Source organism: Myxocyprinus asiaticus, chromosome 6 (assembly GCF_019703515.2).
Source record: "Myxocyprinus asiaticus isolate MX2 ecotype Aquarium Trade chromosome 6, UBuf_Myxa_2, whole genome shotgun sequence".
Classification (NCBI taxonomy): domain Eukaryota; kingdom Metazoa; phylum Chordata; class Actinopteri; order Cypriniformes; family Catostomidae; genus Myxocyprinus; species Myxocyprinus asiaticus.
In genome coordinates this window covers 27,140,048-27,162,749 of record NC_059349.1, presented here as the reverse complement: position 1 = coordinate 27,162,749, position 22,702 = coordinate 27,140,048, and the positions used below count along the sequence as shown (strand labels likewise).

At 39.9% G+C, this 22,702-nt stretch overlaps 1 protein-coding gene across 1 annotated transcript in view; it reads right to left on the bottom strand.

The window, feature by feature from the left end:
- LOC127442282 (fibronectin type III domain-containing protein 3B-like) overlaps window positions 1-22,175 on the bottom strand; it is a 229,482-nt gene extending 207,307 nt beyond the window's left edge. The window contains exon 1 of the mRNA XM_051700180.1: window positions 22,078-22,175. The gene's annotated coding sequence lies outside the window, so the exon portion shown is untranslated. The remainder of the gene's footprint in view (window positions 1-22,077) is intronic.
- Window positions 22,176-22,702: the final 527 nt, after the last annotated feature.

Genomic DNA, 22,702 nt, shown 5'->3' with positions numbered 1-22,702 from the left:
TCTGCAGGGCACAAGATGTGCAGCTGTGTGGCTTTAATAGCAAACTCACATTGAGATTTGGCTGACAGCATACAGAGCTGCAGCTCTAAAGTCCTCTAAATTCCCACATTTAGTTTTACCTTTGATAATGGCCATAAACTAACAAATATTTATCGGAAGTGGGGCATTGCTAACACTGCGATAATCACGAAATCTAATTTACATGATAGGAAAGATTGCATTTACATTCAAATGGTAATCAATTTACACAGAATGTAACAAAATCACAATCTAAAGAAAATAACCTTCTTGGATGATTTGGATTAAGTCAGATTTACTATGTGTTTGTGCATCCTTCACGTTTGTACATTTCAGAAATTACATTATTTTTATGTTGTTTTATAAAAGCCTATATTATGCAAATAACTGTGTAGATAAATTGGTTAAAATGCATTTCAGTGTGTTTTTGCAGAGTTTGCTTTTTCAACGTGTTTTTTGCTGAGTGTCCCGCACGGCAACAAAGTTCTCAATACATCTGGATGCAGCACCTCAGATCGCATACAGTCTACCTACTGAACTTACCATGCTGTGTCCAGTGGGTCTGAGAAAACTGGACGTCATCTTTTCAAGGGCTGTTGCATTGCAGAAGTGATGTTATGGTTTTTCAGGTTGACGGACAACTGCATTGTCTTTCAAATCTAAAGTGAAGTGCTCTCACACAGCTGACACATCTTGTCGTTACGTGTTCAGACCCTAATCTGTGGACTGCGTCACTTCCACTTTTCGATTTGTCAAATAGGCAATTTTGTAAACGAGGAATTATTTTAATCGAATAATTGTGACAGCCCATATTGACTTTAATCCATAAAAGCTGGCTGAAAAAAAAAGTAGTTGAGATTTGCTTATGGAAAGAAATGCTGTTGGAGAAATGACTTCAAGTCTGGGAGAAGGACTTAATAAGAAAAACAAGGAGGTAGATGAGTAATTGTATAAAAGTATAAATCTGCCTTAAGAGTGAACTAAAGTTGGCATGATAGAGTGAATGAGAGCATTTGTCAGCTGCTATGAAAGCCATTACTGGAGGGAAACAGTGCCAGGGCATTATTTACACCCTGTTAGCAGAGCACACAACACATCCATGCATAATCACTCAGTCAAAATGTCCAGTGGGGCAAGGGGCATCTGAGAACATGCAGTTGAACCTCAGCTTTGTGGGAAATTGCCCAAGCTGGCTGGATCTGCAGCATGCATCATTTCCCATGTGATAGAGTCAGTGCATCTGGACCCGGCTGCATCACTGCAAAGGTCTCCTCAAAGCAGAGCTCGCTCCCATCGCAGCGGTCGGTAAAGCTTGCAACCAGTCTGGGCATTAATTCAGCCTCAAATTAGAAAATCCAGGAAAACTGCACATGATCCTTTTGGGCATTCAATGTGTGGCAATACCACCAGATGGGGTGGGCGATATGACCAAAATCCTATATCAAGATATGAGTAATCTTATATCACGATACAGTTGAAGTTTTTCTGAAAAATCAATACAACTGTATTGTATATTAAGCCATGTTGCAATGTGTCATTTTGAGTAATCCAGTCAGTGAATTAAATACTTTATAAATGAAAACTTCATTTTATATAATTTTCTCTTTATTTTGAACTTGACAAACATAGTCAAAGTAAAAAAAAAATAAATAAAATGCCACATTTCAGTCTGATGATGTGCACCAGTTTTCTTTTTACTATTATTACTGTTGTTGTTATTATTATTATTATTATTATGATTATTGTTATAACTTTCCTCAAGAAACTTAACATCTTCTCAAAGAAATGCAAAAAGTAAAATAACATAAATAAATAAAATATATCCATAAATAAAACACTTAATTAGGCTCTTTGTGTTTTTAGTAATCTCTATAAAGAAAATATAAAATATCTGAAGGAAAATATGGCTGGTTTGTTTGCTGATATCAAACATCATTCGAACAGAATTTTAGAAAGGGTTTTGATGTGTATTTTAAAAACTCACTTGACATCGAGAGAAACCAGAATGAGTAGCAGGTGTGATCTGCGTTTTTTTCTGTCACAAGAGCACAAATGAAGGGACTGGAATGACTTCACTACTCGCACAAACTTGCGTGTTTCAGACTGCGTGCGCAAAACTCGAACAAAAGCTGCGCGTGTTTGGATGTGTGGCATGTTTGGAGCGTGGAATGAATCTCATTGAATTTGCTTTGACGGTGGCTCAAGCAGATTCCGTGTAATTGTTTCTCGCGTTCTAGACAAGCTTTTCATCTAATGACGCGTGAAGCTGTTAGTGAAAACTGCGTTTCATTATCATCATCAGTCTCACGAGAAGCCCCGACCACTGATAGATACGTGCACATGGATATTTACATGCTGTATATTAACATACACAATGTACAAACCTTTCAAATCGCCGTTTTCTGCTCGGTATCATGTTTCTAAAGCCAAACCAATTCCACACCAGAGGATGCACTTTTTACTTCATAATCTCCTCTCAATCGCACCGCCTCACTTCATTAATCCGACAGAGCGTGTAATGCATACGCGTTAAGTGCTGTACACATTTCTCATACACATTTTGTGTTACCACGATAGAGATGATAATCCAAATGGCAAATTTCTACTGGTTTATCATGTCGCTCACCCCTACCATCAGAGCCACACATACACACAAACGCTGAGATTTACTGCCGTTCATGTTGGGAGGGCCAGCTGTTTTGGAACATCAGCAGAGAAGGTTACGGTAAAAAAGTAGAGCAGATGCTGCATGCAGAATCCTGGAAAACAGACTTCAGACCTCTTCTCACACCTTGTCTGAGAGAACCTTCTGCCACTGCATCTTATTCTCATTATGTCTGACTTCAGTGATGGACACTGTTCTTGACTAGATCAGAACCAGCTTAGGGCTCTGCTTTTACAGGAACATGAAGCCAGATTGTTTTCCCTTTCTGGCCTAAGTTTCCATCCTCCTGATCCCCTTTGGCATCTGGAGCTTGCAGATGTTACGAGACAGCGTGAATTGCCATTCCAGTTATTAAAAGTTCCGTTGTCAATATCAAAAGGTCATTGTGACATACTAGCAACCAGTAAAAACCGTGAGAGCATCACACACAGCAGAGACACTTTCAGAAATAAGAAAAATATATCCATTACAAGCTCCAAATCTGCTCAAGTGAGAAATCATTAATATCTATGATTTGTTTGCTGTCTTTGGCGTCTTGTAACACAAATCACTAATTATTAAGCAAACACGTGAAGACGCAGTGCTGTTATTGAAGGTTAAACAGTTACATCTATTATCAGTGGTACTGTGACCAACATTAATCTGATTTAAATTGGGATCCTCACAGAATAGCATTGAGATGAGTGGCTGATGAGATATTGAGAGCACATGGAGAGCCGCATGTTTGATTGACACAGAGCGCTCATGTTGAATAGAGTAAAGCTAAAAGCGCTCATGATCACTCAAACAGTCTCTATCGCTCCACACAACATCTGACTGTCACATGTACTCATTTGTATTCACATGTTTATTTGTTATTTAATTCGGTTTTATACCCATCAGCAGCCTCTTTATCCTCTTCCTGCTCACAGTGCAGTGAGTCAGAATTACTACCGTAATGACTCTAGAAAATGGGCAACTTAATATTCATACATATGTAATTCTTACACATTTTTAAAAACAAAACAGCATATTCATGTGAATTACATCATGTCTGAAAGTTTAAATTCATGAATGCTTAAAATTACCAACAACTCACCCTCCAAAGGCCACTCATGCAGAGCAGAAAAAAGTGGGAATGTTACTAAGAAAAGTGCACAGAAAAAAACAACTGATTTCCAGGATAAGAATTCACAATTATATAACCGTCTGAACATGACACTGCCTTTGACAAGAGGAAAAAGTGTTTTGAGCTAGTCTTTTCCAAAGTCCCTGCTTTCTGTGTCAAACACACGCATTGCATTAAGGATCAGGTATTTGTTGGAAAAGTCCAGCTGCCAACTGTACGGTCAGATGTTTTCTCTACGGGTGCAGTTCAAGTTCGGCAAGTCAAATTAACCTGGTTTGTGTATGGAAACCGCGAGATAGTAATCTAGGCAGAAACTCTGAGGACTCGAGGAGAAGAAATGATGCTATTACACCAGCCCCATTCTCAATAGGTTATCATAATAATCAACATGTATAGAAACACACTGTGGGCTTTATGGGCGGTGCAGACAGCAGTAACACTGGTCTCTCTGTTTCAGACAGTCTGGGATAGGACTCGGTCCACACTACGTCATTCAGGAGTTTCCCCCACCCTAGACATCTCCCATTTGCTTCCAAATGGTCCTTTGTTCAGGGAGTTTCTTCAGAGAAGAGAACTTTGCCTAGAGCTGGCATGGCAACATACATGATTTAAAATTTCTAGCTTGTCACTATTAAACATTTGTCAGCTTCTCCCATCATTTGTTTCATTTACAATGAAATCCCTGCTAAAAGCTTAAAACTGCATAAGCTGGTTTGCTGGATTTAGCTGGTTTAAACAAATCTCCTAGCCTGGCCATGCTGGTCTACCAGGGTGAAAGGTTCCTGAAACTCCTCTAAAACCAGCCAAAAGACCAACCTCTCCAGGCTGGGAGACCATCTAACAGGCTTGGGATGGTTTTAGCTGTTTTTTCCAGCAGAAGTTGTGGGGTAGTGAGTTCGCATTATGTACAAAACCGTACTCATCTGTGATAAAAGGTCCCTTTAACGTTTGTAAGCTTTCATTTCAAGGGAAAATCCTGTTTATACATTCCTCTGAGGTCACAAAAACTCCAACTCTGAAAGGAAGGGTCTTGTGTAGGCCTGAGACTTTAGTGTCAGAGGGCCACACTCACAGGCCACAGGTGAACCGTAATCTTCTTTCCACTTAGTAGCTATGGTTGCTACAACAAATACCATGTTTTGTGCCTCTCCCCATACTACATTTGATCCCTTTTATTGTATAAATTAGCCTGCTGGATACTAAGTGGGCTTGGTTTGGGGTCTCTAGGGTGTCACAACAGTGCAAATCCACATTACTGCTCCTTCAAGTCTTGATGACGAGTCTATGTTAGACATCAAGATTAATAGATTTTTACATCTGATCAAGGAGCAAGACTGACCCTCACACATTTGTTGGTAATGAAAACCGGGCCAGCTGGCCAACCCTGAACTCTCTCACTGAGTCCGGCATCCACACCATGAGCCACGTTGTGGAGCTCAGCCAAACTAACCCACATTATGGTTTACAGTCTTTGTGCCAGGCATCTTGGCTTTATGGGAAATGGAAACTTTGGTCTATAGCCATTATATGAAAATGAAGCAATGGCCGGGCTACCCTGAACAATGCCATTCTTTCAGAGGGAAATAAGATGGGCCTTGGGAACAGCAGTCTAACTATGCTGAGACAACTTTTGGCAAGAATACAGGCATGGACTAGGCCATAGTACAGGTTCTTTCTCACTCCTCCTGCCAACCATCCAGCACCATTATCAGCAATGGTTACTTCAGACTATTTCTCACACACTAAACTACACTAGCTTCCTAAAACCACTGGAGTGAAAAGTAGCTCCAGTCTGTAAATGAGGGAAAATTACAACACACAAAGAAACTTAAGTATAAGGATAAATCTACACATTCAGCTAATATATTGTAAATTATAGTAAGGATCCCTTGTTGCCAAATAGTTACAGTGCCTATACCTACTTAAGTATCTTGTGTTTTTAGTACACTAGCTTGATTTGAATGCAATGAACAGTGACCCACTGCTATGATAAACAATTTTAGTGATTGTAGTCATGTCATGCATAACTGAGAACAATTATAAGCTTTGATTGTCTACTTTACCATATGCATTTGATTACCTAACTGTGATGGGTAATATCCCTGGTAGGCTAACACAGAAAATCCTTGTCTGATTGATTAATACCCAGTGCTGGGTAGTAATGGATTGAATGTAATCTGGATTAAGTAATCAGATTACAAAAATCAAGTACTTGTAATTATATTGTAATTACATTTTAAAATAATCAGATTACAGTTACTTTTTATGTATTACATGAATACATATTAATCAGGCATCTACAGTACATTTTTCATAATTTATTGATCCACCTATTTCTTCTTTTTAAATATTTTACATTTTTCATTCTAAAATCAGCCTACAGCTGATATACATTTGGTAAGTATTTGATTGTTTTAGTTGGGGGCGAGGTGTGATTGTGGAATTGCATACACAGGCTGATACAATACATCCGCCAGTGCCTATAATCACACTGAAGATGGAACTGTAATCCACACATAAATGCCGAACCAATTGCATTAGTGCAGTAAAGTTAGTTTTAGTTTCTCAAATTGATTTTGTACTCAGCTTCAGCTTAATTTTTTTTTGCTTTTTTTATATTACTCAGAAACAGGCAAATAGCGAGTAAAACACACACAAAAATCGTGTCAATTCTCATATTTTGATCCATTAAGTAAGCTTTCTTTAATGCATTTAAGCAACATTGTCAAAATGGTACCAGCTTATTCGAATCAAATGCATGTAACAACAAACAAACAAGAATTAGGTAATAACTAATCCATAAATAATCTAAAAGCAATCAGATTAGATTACTTTAAATGACCAAAACCAAAAATTATGTTACTGACAAATTTTAGTCATGTAATTTGTAATAAATTCCAGATTATAATTCAGAAGTAATCTACGCAGCACTGTTAATATCTTTTCATGCTTCATGTTTTACTGTCTTAAGTGCACTGTTACTCAACAAATGCAAGTTTAGAGCCTTTCCCAAAAACTTAGCGAAGCCACAAAAGACGAGATAATACCAGACTGAGGAAACGAGAGAAGGAAATTTTACTCTAAGGCACACTGTTTACTTATGGTACTATGATGTGATCCATGTTAAACAGGACGTCAGTAAAGATAGATGTCAACAGGGTTCAAAACATTTTCAGATTTGTCCACTTTTAACCATGTTCGTTGATGGTCAATACATAACCACACATAATAAAGTTTTGAACTCTTGTTCTGGTGCAGCTGATGATTGACAGATAAGTAGGCAGTCCTTCACTACTGTTCAAAAGCATTTGAACGCATGAGCGTTCACACTACATGCACAATGTGGTCACATGCGTTCGTAGTGTGGAACTACTCACCTGTCAATCATCCGATGAGCTAAAACAAGAGTTTTAAACTGTGCCGGTTATGTGTGGCTTCAATAGCAAATTACTTTTTAATACTTCTTTTTCAAATGTCATGTAAATTATGCCCGCATAATAACAGAATTTTCAAAGTCAAACTATCAGATCTAGATAATGGGATTGTAGCTCGGTTCTGTTCACGCTAATCGGACTACAACTGGCCTTGGGGTTGTGCACATGCCCTGTACAACAGAGGTGATGTGTGGCATGTTTTTAACTCTACTCCACTAAAATAAGTCAGAATTCTGTTTAAAATGTCACAGTTGTGCTTAGACTAAACTTACTGAGAGTATTTTTATCATTTTTTTATCCCCTTTTCTCCCCAATTTGGAATGCCCAATTCCCACTACTTAGTAGGTCCTCGTGGTGGTGCGGTTACTCACCTCAATCCAGGTGGTGGAGGACAAGTCTCAGTTGCCTCCGCTTCTGAGACAGTCATTCCGTGCATCTTATCATGTGGCTCGTTGTGCATGATACCGCGGAGACTCCCAGCATGTGGAGACTCATGCTACTCTCCGCAATCCATGCACAACTTACCACGTGCTCCACTGAGAGCAAGAACCACTAATTGCGACCACGAGGAGGTTACCCCATGTGACTCTACCCTCCCTAGCAACCGGGCCAATTTGGCTGCTTAGGAGACCTGGCTGGAGTCACTCAGCAAACCCTGGATTTGAACTCAAAACTCCAGGGATGTTAGTCAGCGTCAATACTCGCTGAGCTACCCAGGCCCCCTATTGAGAGTATCTTAATAGCAGGTGTAATGGGGCAAAATGTCCCTTATGATCTTGAGGTCAATAAGAAACTATTTGGGCAGATCATTATGAGCAAAGGCTGCTGAGGTTAATGAAGCAAGTGTCTTGAAAGACAGGAACTCTGTAGAGATATTTTAATAGAAAAGGGGTAAAAAGACATGAAACAGTCAGCCTATCCTTCAGCAACAATGAGAGCAAAGCAGTCCGACACGGCCAAAGAGAAAAAGAGAGAGAGAAAAAGCATCCAACCATCTGGATGTGGACTAGGCACAGGTCCAGGAGGCAGTAAAATTCATTCCAAGTCCCTGACCGATGTGTGACTGCCACGTAGCTGTTAATGCAGGAGGACAGAGTAGAGGGAAGAGGCTGTCTTATTCCTGCAGAAACACTTTCCCACAGAGCAGCATAAGCAACTCTGCCTGTCTGCCCACACAGTACACTCCTATTGGACTATAATATCACTTAGAGAGTTTTATGTAATATGAAATAGGCTACTGACAAATTTAGGAAGTTTTTAATAGTAATTAGACTGTCATCATGGTGGTAAATAAATGCTGTTGTGAAGGAATAACCTCTAGAGAAAGGTGTTTTGTGTAAATCTGCATAATTCTGAAGTTTGAAAGATTCTTCAAGTGGCTCTTGTAGTGGGACAGTCTAGACTTCTTGGTGATTCAGTCCGTCCACAAACAGGAAAAAACAGTAATGTCTAAAATGCCTCCAATATGCACCTCGCTACTAAGAGTGTAAACAGCCAGGTCACCACATAGCTCCCTGATTCCAGCTCTCCTGAGCCTTTATTTTTATTTAATTTTTTTGGCACGCTGGACTTGTGTTTAGACCGAGCTAAGAGGAAGCAGCCTATAACTCCCACAAACACATGAAAATTACTCACTCCATATCCATGGCTGTGCTTCAAGATTTTTCCTTTTTTTTTTTTTTTTTTTTTTTGTAGCTTAAGAGGTAGAATTTGGATCAGTCTGAGAGAGAGCAGTGTATGAATCTTGAACACAGAGAAGTGCTTTTACCTAGATTGGAATTTCTTACACAAATGTTAAAATAATTTTTTTGATCCCATCTTAATGTTCAGGGACTATAAGTAACTACAAGACAGACATTTGTAGGTTCATTCCCCAGAAAGTGTATACACTGTTGCTCTGTAGTGCTTTCAAAACATTGCTCTATTTGTTTGAGAATCCCGATGAGCCCAACACTGGCTCAACCAATGAAGTGAGTTTGGGGTGAGACTAAATGTTTGTGCAACCAATGTAAGACAGGGTTGGTGTTCAGGAAACCTGTTTAATGCATTATTTTTACAATTCCATTTGGTGATGCTAGAGGTGTAGAAATACGCTTTACTATGGGAACATTAATGAGGTTTTCACTAACATTATGGTTATAATGTACCCAAAAATCAAAATGAGCATTACAGAAACTTGTTCACAATGGACGTTATCCACCTTTTCCTATGTCCTGTGATGCTTAGCGAGAAATATGGGCATTACTTCCATTCTCAAGAAAACACAGCTGTTGTTGCGGCGTGCGTCCATTCATTCTTTTGTTGCGGTGTTGGGATTTTGAGGAAAGCGTGTCCGATCTCGTGACGACATATCAATCACTATATCAATGTGTTACTGAACGATAATAAATTGCAAAAAAGTCAGAAAAACAAAGAAAGCGCAAACAAAACCGGTACGCTGTTTCTCCCAGATGCAGTTGAGATTTAATCTAAGCACAAACGCAACATTTCGAGCAAAATTATCGGTTGTTTCAGTGGAGTACCTGTGTTAGTTCAGCTTCAAATATGTGTACTTGTCACCCTGCATGTTCCAATCAGACAGACACACCGAGGAAGAGCCGTGAACTTCTCATCCTTGGGTATGTAATTGCTTTTAAATTTTTCCAACTGGACAGTTATTTCCTTTTAAATCCGCAAGTAAATTTAAACTTTTGTTCTGCGGAAACTGACTGGCAAGAAGTGGTGCTTCACTGCTGTCCAGGACGCAGTAGGACGGCGTTTTAAACCTCAAATGCGATGTGGTTTTTGACTACCTCTTCCAATCACAAAACACTTTGCAACCCATTTACAACTATATTTAGCACTGACCATTTGCGACGGGGTCATCTGAAACTCGTCTTATTACCAGCTGTAAACAGGGTCTAAAATGATTTTAGCAGTTAGGGAATGCTATAGAATGACTTCCGGCGGAAGTCCCACCCACATTCGTTTTCCCAGTAAGACCCCCAGGAAAAAAGGTGGATAGGACCTGGACTATGATGCACAAGCCACATGGACTACTTTTATTATACTATTAGGTGCTTTTTAAGCTTTAAATTGAGCCACCATCAACTGCCATTGCATTGAATGGATGGACTGGGATACTCATTAAAATATTTCCTTTTGTGTTCCGCATAAAGGCACGGTCACATTCACCTTTGCACAATGAAATTCCACAGGCGAAAGCGGCAAGGGGAGATGTTGAGCATGTCTGAAATATGCAAAAAACTCATAACAAAGCAGCCTCTTTTTAATACTGCATGCAGAGTGAAGTTAAGAAGAAACTCGCCATTAAATGATATCCTTGTCCACTGTGAAAATTCAGAGTAGCTCTGTACACACAAAGGTCACTGCCAAACCAAACAACTTCCTATTGGTCAACGAGGCGAATTCGCCTGTCAAAGTTCAGCGAGTTTGAACTCCACATGAAATCCACGAGGGGAAATTCTTCAGCACCGGAATTGAGATGACTGTTTCACCTGTGGAATTTCGCCTCGCGAAGGTAAACGTGACTGTGCCTTGAAAGTCATACAGGTTTGGAACGACATCAGGGTAAGTTAATTATAACAGAATTGTAATTGTTGGGTGAACTATTCCTTTAAGGAATCAGTTCTGTCCTAAGGGTAGTGGAAACACAAGTCTTGTTTTTACAATACTTTCATCTATCTCTGCCATTAAAATCACTAGTATTAGAACTACTTTGAACAACTGGAAAGCAGACATATTGGAAAATAGACTAGATGTTTACCATGCTGGTAAAGTATTTTAAAGACTCATAAGCCTCTTGTTTCCCCATAAAATCCTCCAGACAAGGTTGCTTTTCAGTACAGATTTGAATGAACATTTTAGGGTGCTAGAATGTTGAATGAGTCAGCATTTTGGTAGGGCTAAATCTTATGCCCAAGACAACATTCAGGGCTCCCTCTTCCCCCAGCTGAATTGTGTGTGATTAATTCAGTGCAGAGGAAGACACAGGGAATGGGGAAGGGGGTGTTGGAATTGGGGGGAAAGACTGTGCTCAGTTGTCCCACATGGCTGAGTTCTCTCAAAGAGGGCAGCTTAGTTTAAACAAACATAACCACTTCCTCCTCACTGCACACAAAGCCTTTAAACAGAACCCTGTCCGTTGCTCCTCACCGGGTCATTTGGGGGAAAGAACAGCAAGCCGCCAAAACACAAGCGGCCCTGTTTGGCTTGCCATCTGCAGACACCCTGGAAAAGCTTAACATGTTTCTGCCCCTAAACTCCATCTCACACACAACACTGTCTGCAGGCAGCATCCATAGAGTGTACATCAATTCCTTAGACTTGAGCCTAAACAACTGTCAGTAGGGATGGTCCAATCAGGATTTTTAAAGCCGATACCGATCACCGATTTTCTTCACACCTGATCAGCCGATACCGATCATTTCACCTTTTATCAAGATCTCTGTCATAACTGGCTATATGTAAGCTTTCTGCGCACTGTCACTATTAATTTAATTTTCCTCTTCCCAGTAATATAATTTTGCCTAGTTTTTGCTGACAAAAAAGTTTTAAATGCTTATTAAATGTTTTTTTTTGTTTGTTTGTTTTTTTGAATAAGACTTTAAAACAAGCACAGACTAACAAAATATTCTCTATATTAAAATAGATAACCCTACAAAAAAATTAAGCTTAGTGTCAAAATGAAGACAAACTGATAACCCATAGGTGCAATTAAACAATGTGGCATTTTTGGTTATTGATACATTGTCATTGTTTCATATAATTATTATTCATCATTTTATTTTAATTTTATTTTTGCATTATATTTAATACATTATATTGTGGTATCTTAATATTTTATAAATAATTATTACATTTATAAATTCCTTCCCTGCCTTTACATGTAGTTGGATGATTGTATTAATAGTTCATTTTTCACTTGTTGCTGCTTGAACTTTAATGAGCAGAGCATGCGCTCACTTATGAGGGAAAGAGATGAAGGGAAAGAGAAAAAAAAAAAAAAGAGCACGTTTCTGAACTCTACGGGTGCTACTATTGTTAATGCCGTTTAATCGGGAGATATTTAATGAAGATGTTTGAATTAGGGGGCTTGGGTAGCTTAGCAAGTAAAGATGCTGACTACCACACCTGGAGTCGCAAGTTTGAATCCAGGGTGTGCTGAGTGACTCCAGTCAGGCTTCCTAAGCAACCAATTGGCCCGGTTGCTATAGTGGGTAGGGTCATGTTGGGTTAACCTCCTAATGGTCGCCTCGTGGTTCTTGCTCTCAGTGGGGCACATGGTGAGTTGTGTATGGACGCCGCGGAGAATAGTGCGAGACTCAACACGCGCTAAGTATCCGCGGTAACACGCTCAACAAGCCACGTGATAAGATGTGTGGATTGACGGTCTCAGACATGGAGGCAACCGAGATTTGTCCTCCGCCACCCGGATTGAGGTGAGTCACTATGCCACCACGAGGACTTAGAGCGCACTGGGAATTGGGCATTCCTAATTGGGGAGAAAAGGGGAGAAACCCCCCCCCCCAAAAAAAAGATGTATGAATTACACCACATCTTGTAACTCATGTTATTACTGAGTTGCCTATGCCCGGTGGAGACTGAGAAGTTGCCACCATGAATAATAATAATATTAAGGACCATTTCACATCTCACGCTGTTTTCCCTTTGCCTTGTTGCGTGTGAAACGCCACATTAACAGTCCAGTTCACAAATATTTCATATTCGCCATACCTTTCCCACAGCATCGTTCTTAACTACTGAATCAAGTTTGTTGTCTTACAACACTTTGCCAGCATTTCTCACACTCCAATAGCCATGAAAGTGCTGCTGAATTCTTAAAGGAGCCACGTGTCTTTTGTGACATGAGTGATCAGTTCATGCGATCGGCCAAATTACCGATCGTCGAGCGAGTCATGGGACGTGAATATCTGTCTATACTGATCAGTGGCCGATTGATCGGAGCATCCCTAACTGTCACTGAAAGAAGGGTATTACCAACAGTCTGATCATTCGTAAAAGGAAAAATCTGTGGTAAATGGTGCACTTTAAGCAAAAGGGCTGGGTATTGCCTTACATAAGTTGCGATGTATTGAACATAGCCTATCACAATATCACAACTGGATTTCAACTAAAACTGTAGCAAACCAGTATAATTCCTTATAAATGTCCTTATAAAATGCCAGTTTAGAAGTTTCCAATTATTTAGACAACCTGCTTCCTCTTTAATTGAACCATAGGAAATTATATGAATGTGCACATAAGTAAAAAAATATATTTATGTGAGGATCTTAAGTATTAATATCATAAGGAAAAATAATTGCGATATATCAGTTATAGGGCTGGATACTGATACAAATTTCTTGATACAATACAAGCTCTCGATTCAAATTTTGATTTGATTCGATATCGATTCATATGGGTATACAGCATTTCATTTTTCTTACATATGAAAGAAATTCTCTCTCAGCTAATGCCGTTAATTATACAGGGGACCTTCTAACTAGGAACATGACGAAAATATTAATTTTACAAATTATATCATTAGTTTTTCATCATAATGGTCACATTTTAGCTTTTTAAAAATATACAAATCCATGTATTCCATCAATAAATATGTCTTGAAAATGCATATATATATGAGTGAAATCTGAATATTTATAGCAGACGAAACCTTATATTTAATAAGCCGACAATATGTGTGGTCATGTAAAAGCCTTTTAACAGTTTTCCTTTATCAGGTAAGGTCATAAGCTGTATGTAAACACATAGGCAGGAAGGTCATAAGCGGCATGTAAACACCTCTACAGGCACTCATCGGCTTATCTAATAAGGACAGGACTGTTTACGTTTTGACGTAAAAGGTAAAGAATCTCAATTCAAATCTCATGTAAACACAGATCTTGCATTGTTGGATTTTTTTTAATAAGCCGAGTTTTGGTAAACTCATTGTATTAGCAGAGCCCTTTTAAACAAGCAAAGAACTGTCAAGCAAAAAACAAGCACATGATGACAAGAGTGCAAGAAATCTTCCCAAAAGCAACCAACAAGAAATTAAAAAACAAATTACTGATAAATTACGTATTTCTTAGCAGGAATGCCGTGGAGCAGCCGTTTAACCCCATGCTGACTCTGGAAAATTCAACACTGACAAATTCCTTCAGTGCCACCTGGGATGCACTGCCCTCACAGCCATGGCTGCCATTCCCACGACATTCGTGTTTACTTTATTTTGGTAACTTCACACATCCAAAACATGGCTATCGAATGAAGAGAGATCAATGGTACTAATCCAAAAGAATAATATGAATTAGCTGGAAAAATTCACTAGGCATTCACCAGGCTGAAACAGATCTCGGCTGTAAGAATGGATAGCCCCCCTTCACCCCTCCTCAATCCCAGAGGTCAAAGGGTGAAATTCCTCTTCTTCAATCAGGCCTCCAGATTTCACATACTATTATGGGAGTGCTTGTGGGGGGATGGGTTAACAAGACCTGCTGAGATGGAGGGATTGTGAAAGGTGTTGGTGGAAGGTCCTACTCAGGGGTGGCAGACAGGTTGGGGGGGGGGGGTGTCAGACAGCAAAACAGGAAGTCTATGACAACAAGAGAGGCTACAAATATACACTCAGTGGCACTGTTGACAAGTGTTTGCATAGGATACTTTGAAAGAGTATCAGTCAATGCAAAAGTGCACCTTAAGGGGGCATTATATGGTTTACAAACAGCTCAGATGGAGTTAGCAAGGTTGAAGAGCCAATAAAGGCACCAAAATAAATACAGCCTCTGATGCCAGGCTCTTCAGTTCTCTCATTGCACATGCATGCGTGCCACCAGAGGCTAAAATTGTCCTCCGCTCCAGTCAAATAAAAGCATCATTAATGAGCTGCTCCCAAATCTGAAGTTTCCATTGCCCAGCTAACAATGGCCGTCTCTGCACTCTGAATGCTAATGCAAGCACGAAAATATAGCAGCGGCCACCTGACCAAACACTGAGTGTTTTTCCGCTCTGCTTTTAGCTAATGTGCAGGCCTGGTCATTTGAATAATGCATTGGCATAACCAAGTGGATGCATGTCAGGAGTCAGAGTGAGATGGAGTAGGACCATCGCAAATGAGTCCTCTGACCCTCTCCATAAAATGATAAACAAGAGATGTAAAGCAATGCTTAAAGTCACCATTAAACCAAAATTGGAGTTATGTGGCTTTTAGTCCATGTCTATTAGATTGTGGCCATCTATATGCTAGTGCACTCCTAAAGGTTAAACCTTTATTTAACCTTTTTTAAACATTAAAAATTTCAGTCTCTCTCTTCCAAGAAAATGGACCAACAATATCTAAGACTCTTCTTGCACTACACAGTTTTTTTTGTCCAATCAAATTCTCTCTAGAATGAGAACGTCCCCCAATACTGCCAGCTAAGCAAGTAGCAAATTATGGTTCATGGCTGTGACGTAACTAAAGCCTATTGGCTATCTAAAATAAAGAGAAAATCCCTTCAAATATGTCCCAACCAAACTGCCTGTTTCAGTAGGAAATATGTCATCGCACAAAAGAAAATTGCGCTTGTCAATCAATTTCATGGGATATGTAGTGGCATCCTGCAAAAGCTTCTTTACAGCTTGTCACTTGTAGTGTTGGCAAAGAGGTTGGTGTGCAGTTGGGTGGAGAGGGGACTGTCTAGGGAGAGTGGTGGGAAAGGGATTTGAAAGGTCTCTTTTATCTTCATCTAAATCAACTGTCAACAATAGAGTAAATCACCAAGAAGACAGAGAAGCTTGGCTTGCAAACATAACAGCACTATGCCAAACAAACATGCAACACCAGGAAAAGATGCTAAGTGCACAGGAGGACTGTGCTATCAGAGATGTGAGAGTTCAAAAGCTTGACAAAAGCAGTGCAAATAAAATATCAGAGTGATTACTGTTGTGCCAGAATGCTGCTTTTAGCTCCTCTCAATGACACTAAATGCGGCCGTGGTTTGCTGATTCAAGACGAGAAGCAGGACACTGATTCATGGACCAGCTGACAGCCACATCACCACTGTGTGCATATTTCCAAAGCTTTAATAGATAAAGCACAGATACAAACTTGTTCTGTCTTGCTAAACAGTCAGTTTGGAGAGATGCTGGCTTTCCCTGTTTCTGCCTAATGAGGTCAAGGGAGAACAGCGGACTTAAGAGTCGATAGATAAGAGTGAAAAGCAAGGCTCATGTGACTTTGCTGATGTTGCTGACTACCTCACAAAGTTGTCAATTTTTTGGGCTCATCACCTCCACTTTTTCACAAGTATAATTTGTTTCCAAAACAAAAATGCACAGACACAACTGTACTCACAAGTTGTTTGATCGCATATTGTGTAGATTAAAGCAGAGGCCATGCATTACAGTGATTCAAAATGGCCTGTCCACATCCAACCTAGTTTTTCTAGACATGCATATGGTCCGCATCTTTGCAAGTCATAGTGTGTCGAATAGAGCCTGACCGATATGGGATTTTTAAGACCAATACCGATTTCAGAGGGGGAAAATTCCCCGATTACTGGCCGAGATAGTTAATTTTTGAGCTGGAATGAAAACAGACAATAAACAGACAATAAATATCTTAATAAACATCAGTACTGTTTAGTATCAGCCAGTTGCTGACCATTAAAATAAAGAATAAATTCAAATACAATAAATAGCTAAATAAACATCAGTACTGTTACCATCAGGCAGGTGGTATCGCAGCATCAGGACCCGCACCAGCCAACTTCATGACAGCTTCTTCCCCCAAGCAATCAGACTTCTGAACTCTTGATCTCTCACAATCAATATACATCAGCACTGCACTTTATCAATCTTATTATCTCACACTGGACTGTCTTAAATTATATTCTCTCTTAACAACACACTGGCAACTGACTATCAACCGACAGCCTGAATGTCAATACAGTACAATACAACCTACTGTATATTTTATATAAACTATATATACTTTTTTATTGTATACTATGTATTCTATATTGTATGTGTATTCTATATTGTGTACTGTATACTGTACAATATTCTATATTGTGTATTGTATACTGTATTGTATATTATTATTTGTATATTGTGTTGTGTGTAATTGTGTATATTAGATATGTAAATTGATGTGTAAATCTGTTTATTGTAAATTGGTATATGTCTCATCTATGTCTCATCACTGTCACAACTGCTATGTTGCTCGGAACTGCACCCAAGACCTTCAACCACAACTGCACTTGTGTGACAATAAAAGTGAAGTATCAGTCAAATGCTGACCATTAAAATAAAGAATAAATAAAAATAAAATAAATGGCTAAATAAACATCAGTACCACTGTTTAGTATCAGTCAAATGCTGACCATATTAATACTGCTGAGTCAAGAGAGAAACAGCGGCAGCAGTGTTACACCGTATTCTGCTATACAAGTTCAGGGGAAACTTCCAATGGTGGAAAACCAGACTTTTAAATATTAAATTTTATAAATGCAATGACTGGAATTGTTTGGTTGAAGGGGGTACCAAACTGTGAATCCAGAACAAAACAGTTTGGTGAATACATGTTTACACATTAGCTTCCACTCAGCTGACAAGCAATGAAAGTAGATACGTGGTTAGCTAGTTAGCTATAAGCTCATTGTCACGGAGAGTAAAACATGGACCAGCATTGCGTCTCACCAACTAGGTAACAGCGCAGCGTGAAATCAACACTCAAGAGACACAATCCACCAACGCATTGTTGTCTCCTGAGCTGCATAAAGACGTTATAGTGACCACGAGGAGGTTACCCCATGTGGCTCTACCCTCCCTAACAACCGGGCCAATTAGGTTGCTTAGGAGACCTGGCTGGAATCGCTCAGCACGCCCTGGATTCAAACTTGCGACTCCAGGGGTGGTAGTCGGCGTCTTTACTCGCTGAGCTACCCAGGCCCCTGATATTTGCCTTTTTATCATTAGACAAGACAGTTAAAAGTTACAGGGAACTGTTGAGGAGAGAGAGGGAGAATGAAACAGGCGAGTACTTTAACATTATGCGCTCAAACGCGTCTGCCGCGGCTCTGATATGCGAACCGTTTAAATGACACTGTGTTGCACACCGGTCTATTATTGTAGTAACACGATGGCATGTAACAACAAAATGAACCGTGACTGGTCGCTTACATGTCTCAGTCGCTTCACATGCAAGCAGGCGATTCTCAGAGACCTCAAGAAACAAATTGACAAACAGGAAAATTTATCGGCCGATGCCGATTATTAAAAAATTCTGAATATCGGCCGATTTATCAGACGACCACTAATAGATACATAGATTTATAGATAGATATTTTTTTTTTTTTGGTTTATCAACATTTCTTCATCCTGTGTTGTTGTAATGAAATGAGCTTGCATCCCATCAACAGCATCAAAACACCGGGTAGCCCCGCGATTGCCGTGATTCCCCGTGAACGCCCTTTTTTCTCTGCAGCGATACCATTTTAAAGGTCAATGTCAACATTATATATTTATAATATTATATTATTAAAATACCTAGCCTCAATTGTGATTCAGGCAATGCTTTTTTAAACAGTCAATGTCATAATAATATTCTAATATATTGTTTTTAATGTGGACTGACGGCAGCAGCCATGCTTCGGATCATTTGTGAGTAACTCTTAGGGAGTTACAAGTCCTCAGGAGGACTTCTAAGCTGTCGTGGGTTTAGGAGCTGCTTTTAGTTTTAAAATGCTTCATGAATTACTCTTAGATGAGTCCTAAAATTAAGAGTGACATGCCCCTAATTTTTAAGAGTTACTCCAAATTTCCACGTTAGGAGCTACTTTTAGCCTTAAGATTTTTTGTGAATAAAGGCATAGCTTCGCTGTGTTATTAAATAATTAATCTCTTTGGATTTACCATCAAAACTTTACATGTACAGAACGGCACTTGCATATGTCAATGGTGTAATGAATGTTAGCATTTGTCTGCCGCAAGCCCGCAGAAGCATTGCAAGAGATGTGAATAATGTGAGCTGCTCTCTGGAGGGGATTATTTAGAGTCAAGCAGGTATGAAAAATGTATTAACGCAAAGACGAAAATTCTATGTCATTACAAGCAGTTCACATCCGTGATTTGGTACGATGGCGTTCATATTAGCAGCAAACCGTACTGGAGTTCACAGGAACCGTACCCCTGACCGCCTTTTTGGACTCGGTGCGCAAAACGCAGTTCTGAAAACGAACCGAACTTTGAAATCATTCGAACCGGGGTGCGCAGCAAAAGTGCTAGTGTGAAAGCACTTTTAAAAGTGTGTCAGGTGTGATTAGTGTGAACGTGGCCTTTAATGTAGGCTGCTTACAGTTGCCAAGGGATAACCAGCTAGAGGAATAAATCATCCATGTCATATTTATGATATTTATCAATGCAGTTTTTAACAGTGTCTGCAGACTAGTGCTCATAAAGTGACCCTGAGGGTGCAGAAATGTAAAGTTTGATTGAGCAGGGTGCCTGGGTAGCTCAGCGAGTATTGACGCTGACTACCACCCCTGGAGTCACGAGTTCGAATCCAGGGTGTGCTGAGTGACTCCAGCCAGGTCTCCTAAGCAACCAAATTCGCCCGGTTGCTAGGAAGGGTAGAGACACATGGGGTAACCTCCTCGTGGTCGCGATTAGGGGTTCTTGCTCTTAATGGGGCGCATGGTAAGTTGTGTGTGGATCGCGGAGAACAGCATGAGCCTCCCGTGCTGTGAGTCTCCACAGTGTCATGCACAATGAGCCACGTGATAAGATGCGTGGATTGACTGTCTCAGAAGCGGAGGAAACTGAGACCTGTCCTCCGCCACTCGGATTGAGGTGAGTAACCGCATCACCACAAGGACCTAATAAGTAGTGGGGATTGGGCATTCCAAATTGGGGAGAAAAGGGGATAAATAAATAAAAATCATTTGATTGAGCAGGGCACAGGTCAGAAAAAAAAATTAGGAAACATCCTCAAGAAGGTGGACTCTTCGCTGCAATTAGGAACAATCAGATTGATTTTATCACGCTGCACTGCGTAACATCAGCAGACATCAAAGCACAGAGCTGCTCCCAGGCTGTGGAGGAACTGGAGGGGGAGGGTGTTTGAGTGCATGTGCAGTATTTGATTAGCCCCTGGGGAAACAGATCTCCAGCTAACCAGGTACAGACCCCATGACCTCAAAGGAAGACCACAATCCTTCAGCTATGCCCAATCAGGAAGTTTAACTCCATGAGGTCAAGCCATGCCAACTCCCTCAGCACAGTAACCTAGACTGATGAACAAAAGGCTGCCAACACTTTGTTCAAACTGGCCAAAAATAAATAAATAAACACAGCCACTTTGTTTTGAAAGTGTCTCAAATGTATGCTGTACAGGTATGGGCAGATGTGATTATGAGAGTCTGTGCCCTTCCCTGTGCACCTAAAGATTTGCCAAAGCAGAAAGGAATAGGGAAGTCTTATATCAACAAAGTGAAGATAAAAATGAGCTGTGTCTTAAAGGATAGTTTCACATTAGTATCCAATTGCAATTCATTTTATTCTAAGGGCATCTGTTGTTATATGAGATATGAATTTACAGCTCTACTGCTATTCTCCACAGTTTCCCAGTTAGCGAGTAGTTTTTAAGTTTGTGGAGGCAGTCATCTGATAGGGAGTTAAAGAATGTGTTATCTTCCTGCAGATAGCCTAATAATTTTCAACACATATACAGTAGCATTGAGTTTATCATAACTGAGTGCAATAATTTACTTAAAAAGAAAAGTTATGAAACCCCTCTCTCAGCTGGAGAATGCAAACTTGATGTCATTTATTGCAGATCGTATATCTTCTCTCACAAAATAATGTACTTCTTTCTCTCCAATAAGCCCTCTAGATCCAGGCAGCTGGATCTACACCCAAGGGGAACAAACTATTTTGAAGCTTCATATAAGTCACCAACAACATCAAAGAGATTAAAAACGACCTTTAAGTCAAATGGCTTAATTATTGCCCGCAAAAGCGTAACTTTCTTACGTTTGGAAATTCACAAACGATGCATGCATAAACCAAAATAATAAAAAGCAACAAAAAGAAGCAAAAGGCTAAAAAATGGGAGGTATTCTCTGAACAATATATGACAGGACAACAACCTTGTAATCTTTTTCTCCATCAACAGACAGAGAAGTGTGTGGAGATGTTGAAGAATAGGCTGTCTGGAATACTAGGGCATGATGGAGTTGACCACCTTCACTTCATACATCACATCACAGATGTGCAAATCCTCATTCACTATTCCATAAATCTTTGCCCATACCTTTTCAGCTACGAAAACAGCATGCACATCTGCAAATACAGAACTGCCATCACCACATTTGCCTCGAAAGATACCTGGGAAAGTTTAGTTCAGCATCCCCAGTTAATCTCGCCTAAACATAAACAGAATACTTTTTTTCATGAAGTTGATTTTTACACATCCGTTAAATAAAGCATTGCGCGTTTTGCGCGTTTCCCAAAATTCACAAGTTTCCCTCAACAGCGCAGGCGTCAAACGATATAATTTCTCGTAAATGGCTCGAGCACTTACAAAGTTGTAAAACGAGTTTTGAGCATCTTCAGACAAATAACGGTTTAACGCAAAGAAATTATGCACACGTTTCTGTTTTTCCCGGGAAAGGAAGTTTTTTCCTCTCTCCTCCTGGTTGGCCAACTAACCCAGACTCCCGGCGTCACCGCCAGCCAGACACAAAAATGCACCAACGTTCCGTTACAACCATATTTTCCCCGAGACGCATTTGACTGGGGGGAAAAGCGGACAAACACGAACTGGTCAAATGATGGAGACAGCAAGAGATAAGTAAAATTCGGCTCACCTCGCTGCAATAAAATGATCTTCAAAGAAACTCCAAAGCTCCACTTTCACCCCAGACACAACTTTGGCAATCCCCAGCTCAAGTCTGCCTACCAGAGCGCAGTCAGGGGGAGATTCCGCGGCCATGCCAATTATGTCCGACAACGCATGTGAGCTAGATCCTGCCCCCTTTTACCGTAAGGAACCATATAAGCGAACTTCATAGAAGATGCGATGCGAACAACTTAACGTGAATACTACCACTAATTTCTAATGCAGCATTGTAATGAAGTTAGTCTTGCACGCACTTACATAAAGATTTATTCATTTTCTGGGATTGACAGCTGATCCAGTTGCTTCTCTCATGTCTCTATCACACATGTCACAAATCTGGGCACTTACAGTGGAAGTGAATGGGGCCAATTGTTGGAGGCAAAGATGTGAAGCTCATCATTTTATAAAAGCACTTACATTAATTCTTCTGTTAAAACTTGTGTGTTATTTGAGCTGTAAAGTTGTTTAAATCGTCGTTTGTATGGTTGTTTTTGGGTTTGGCAACAAAGTTGTAAAATGCATACAGAAAAGGTTAGTAAGCAATTTTATCACACTAAAATCATGTTAACATGCATATTGTTTATGTCTTGTGG